General features: G+C 39.8%; 1 protein-coding gene across 3 annotated transcripts in view; it reads right to left on the bottom strand.

Moving 5' to 3' along the window:
- Positions 1 to 4,132, bottom strand: part of LOC133608863 (protein unc-13 homolog C) — a 384,474-nt gene extending 380,342 nt beyond the window's left edge. For all 3 annotated transcript variants that reach the window (XM_061964459.2, XM_061964461.2, XM_061964460.2), the window contains exon 1: positions 3,677 to 4,132. The gene's annotated coding sequence lies outside the window, so the exon portion shown is untranslated. The remainder of the gene's footprint in view (positions 1 to 3,676) is intronic.
- Positions 4,133 to 4,381: the final 249 nt, after the last annotated feature.

Raw genomic sequence — 4,381 nt, 5'->3', positions numbered from 1 at the left:
AAAAAGTTTGGGGACCCCTGATATACATGAACAATATGATTTACCTAACTGAACTAGACAGGACAGATTGGGAAAAAAAAGAAGTATATATGTATATAAATATATTTTTTTTTTTAAATGTATTTTTTTGTTTTGAATCTATTAAGAATCGTTACCAATAAGAATCGCGATTAATCACAATGTTTTTGTTTTTTTTATGACACCCCTATTGATTACTGAAAAAATACATGCCAAAAGAAACACCTCTCTTTCTCGTTTTAATACCTACTTCTACTTGCTAAATAGTTATGCCACACCTACAGTCATGATACACTGCCACAGTTCCATTATAGTTTCCTTATGAGCAAGGGCCAACCGGAAGCGCCAAACCTACATTTGTGACAGGGTTCCACAAATGAGTAAATATATGGGAAACACTGGTTTATTTTTTCAGACAGTAGGTGTTCTTACTCAGTGCTCAGTAGCCAAGAATTGATGCGGTTCTCTGAGGAACAAGGTCAGTACTGACTATACTGATAAAAAGCAATTAATGTATTTTTTTGTGTGTTGGTATCGACTTGGTATTGATACTTTTGACAACCCTGCATTAAACAGATGACACATTCATATTTGCCTCTTTTAGAATACATTTCTTTGAACATATGATACAACGAGATATTAAACACACTTAAAGGGGATCTGTAATGAATATTGTCTTTTCTGACTTATAAATGTTGTTACAGTGTTATATTATATTATAAGATCATGCATTTGGATGCCTCTGTTCGCTGGGTTTTACGGTCTTGCTACGTCATTGGAGGTGGACTTTATTATTTGTGCATAAAGTAAAGCTCTGTGTCAGGCTATAAGGAAACAACAAAAGATAAGATAATGTTTTATTTTCATCTAATCTATTTTTAGCATGCTCATAACAACCCATAAGTGGGACTTGCAGTGACTTAAATGCAGCTAAAAGCATATTATTTTCTACAAGTCTACCTCGATCGGAGAGTGTGCAGGTGTACCAAATGGTATGACCGTGTGAATCTATATATTGCTTATGCAGTTTGTTTTCAACCGTGTCTGTGGAAAAAAAATACAGCGACGATTTCGAGATATACCAGGGTTTCCCCTTAATGTATTTGACTGTGGTGGTGCGCCACTGCAACATATTAGCCGCTACACCTTAAAAAGTTGTATTAATTTTTTTACATGAAAACAAAATAAAGTGATATAATGTATTGTAGTGTCCAGAAAACGACTCACAAATTCCGACGCTATTTTTAGTTTCTAATGCCAATTTTTTTTCTAACAACGGGCCCGATTCCAACAAGTATTTCCTCCGTGCTCACACGTCCGCCTCCGTGTTTCGCTCCTAGACACACAACACTTCCTCCTTCTCCGCCGGCACGGTGTGTTCACAGACCATGGAAAACATACATTTACACCAGCAGGTAGTTACAGTATGAATGGATGTATATATAATTGATTATTTGCGCACTATCGACTAGTGATGCACCGAACATGTGGCCACCGAAAAAATACGTACTTTCACTGGAATAAGCAATACGCACAAAACTGCCACCTGATGTGGCACAAATCTGATGCACAGATGCCAGCTTTGAAGCATTAAAGCAAGGGTCCCCAACTACGGCCCTCCAACGTCCAAAATCCGGCCCGCGAAAACTCCCAATTTAAAAAAAAAAAAAATGTTTTTTTTTTTTTTTTAATTATTATCTTGTAAAAATCTGTCCTTTCTAATTCATTTTCTACCGCTTGTTACTCTCCGCTCAGGCTAATGCTATTGTCTAAAAATGCATTTTCCCATCAATAACATACATACTGTATATATATATATATATATATATATATATATATATATATATATATATATATATATATATATATATATATATATATGTATGTATGTATGTATGTATGTATGTATGTATATGTATGTATATATATGTATATATATGTATGTATATGTATGTATATATATATGTATATATATATATATATATATAAATATATATATAGGTATGTATATATATGTATGCATATATATATATATATATATATATATATATATATATATATATATATATATATATATATATATATATATATATAGTACAGGCCAAAAGTTTGGACACACCTTCTCATTCAATGGGTTTTCTTTATTTTCATGACTATTTACATTGTAGATTGTCACTGAAGGCATCAAAACTATGAATGAACACATGTGGAGTTATGTACTTAACAAAAAAATGTGAAATAATAATAAATAGTAATGTTTTATATTCTAGTTTCTTCAAAGTAGCCACCCTTTGCTCTGATTACTGTTTTGCACACTCTTGGCATTCTCTCGATGAGCTTCAAGAGGTGGAAAGGGTTTTCACTTCACGGGTGTCATAGTTTTGATGCCCTCATTGACAATCTACAATGTAAATAGTCATGAAAATAAAGAAAACGCATTGAAATGAGGAGGTGTGTCAAAACGTTTGGCCTGTACTGTATGTCCCCCGGCCAATTTTTTTTTAACCCAATGCAGCCCCTGAGTCTAAAAGTTTGGGGACCGCTGTATTAGAGCATTTGGATTGGCAAAAAATACCCGATCTGTGTCAGTTGAGGTCAAAATAATTAGATCTGGTGTTGGAGAAGGTGGGGCGTGGTTTCATTTGCAATCTTGAAGCGCCTTCAGAATCAAACGTCTTAGACTCAAAAATGGGTTATAAAATTATCTCTGGAGCAAAATGTCCATTAAAGCATATCCAACACATATCTGGTGTTTTAAAATGTAGATTAAAATCAGTATAGGTAATGGAATATCCCTTGGCTTTGTGGAGCTGCAACTTTATAACTTCCGCCTCCAGTATGTATTACTTATTCATCATCCAGGCTGAGGGTGGAAAAAGAACTATTGACTTATGAGGTCAAACCAATCCAAAAATGACTTCCTTGCATTAGTGCGTGAATAATTCCCCATGGTCCTAGTGCACCTCCAGTTGGACTTGGGAGAAAAGTCCAGAGGGAAGAAGAAAAAAAAAAAAACAGGGGGGAACACCTCATCAGCCACACCTACTCCTCCCTCACTTTGTGCTGCCTGGGGCCCGCTTCCATAACGTCCAGGGACACCTTCCCTGCCTTCCCCTCAGGAGAGCACTCTCAATATGTGCCAGTTTTTTTATTTTATTTTTTTATTTTTTATAAACGAGGCATGCTAACCCATTTCTCGCTATTCACAATCTTTTACAAACTGTGTTACGTCATGTCTCTGAGAGCACATGACCACGGATTATGGCCTATGAGTGTAGATTAATGCACATGTGGGCGTGCACAGCTGCATGCACGCACATGTATGATGGCTTTTTTTTTTTTTTTTTTGCACCGTCGAGGATGTCTATATTATGTTGGCAAACCGCACCACATTGTCACTTCTGTTAAATCAAACGCAAATAGGACTGTTTTCTTGCGAGGAGGAGTGTCATGCTTGCATGTGTATGTCGTAATGCACGAGGACTGGATTCAAAATTCCACATTAAAAATGATGATGGCCTCAAAGCATGTCATCAACGCGCTGACAGGGCCACGGAGAGGGGTGTGTGTGTGTGTGTGTGTGTGGAAGGAGGGGCAATAACAAGACATGGGATGAAGGCAGCCATTCACATGCATGGAGAAGCCCACCCGCAAATACCTTATGTCAGTGGCGGAGGTCGTGGCGGCCGTGGTGCAAGCGTAGCCCTCTGGAGCCGGAGTCCGTCCCCACGTTCGGTGATGGGCGATGCTGACGAGTGGAGGTGAGGGAGCGGGAGAAGGAAAGCGAGGGAGGGAGGGAGAAATGGAGGGAGGGGGGGATATAGAGGGCGGCTTGGTGCGCAGCTGGCTGCTCACGGAGGGCTCTCACAGCAGCATCGCTCCGCGACCGTCAGACACCGCATCCCGTTTCTCTCTCCACGCGCTCCTCTCCTTCTCCATGCTCACTTTCTACCCACCCCCCCACAAAAAAAAAAAAAATCCCGTGGGGGTCGCTGCTTCTTGCCTGACACCCGTGCTGGGAGCGCTAGGTGTGGATAATACAGTAGTCCGAAAGCTGGATGCAGACTGGTACTGATGCTGATGGCAGACTGCAGCCAAGATGATGCTGCTTCTCCTGGCTGCCCAGACTGAGGCTCTGCTCCCCCGGCTGGAGAATGTCTATCCCCTCCCTTCTTGCACACACCTCACTCTCTCACCATGTCCCCCCTTCTCCCACCCTCTCTCTCTCTTTCTCTCTCTCACACACAGTCGCTCCTTCGCTCACCACCCTTTTTTTTTTTTTTTCCCAGAAAGATGCAAAAGGCGCGCTCATATTGAGAGCACCCCTCAAAAAGGCAACTGCACATCCCTATGCAAACTAAAC

Source organism: Nerophis lumbriciformis, linkage group LG06, assembly GCF_033978685.3.
Source record: "Nerophis lumbriciformis linkage group LG06, RoL_Nlum_v2.1, whole genome shotgun sequence".
NCBI classification, from domain to species: domain Eukaryota; kingdom Metazoa; phylum Chordata; class Actinopteri; order Syngnathiformes; family Syngnathidae; genus Nerophis; species Nerophis lumbriciformis.
The sequence above is the reverse complement of the archived record's forward strand: the minus strand, read 5'-3'. Positions and strand labels throughout refer to the sequence as shown.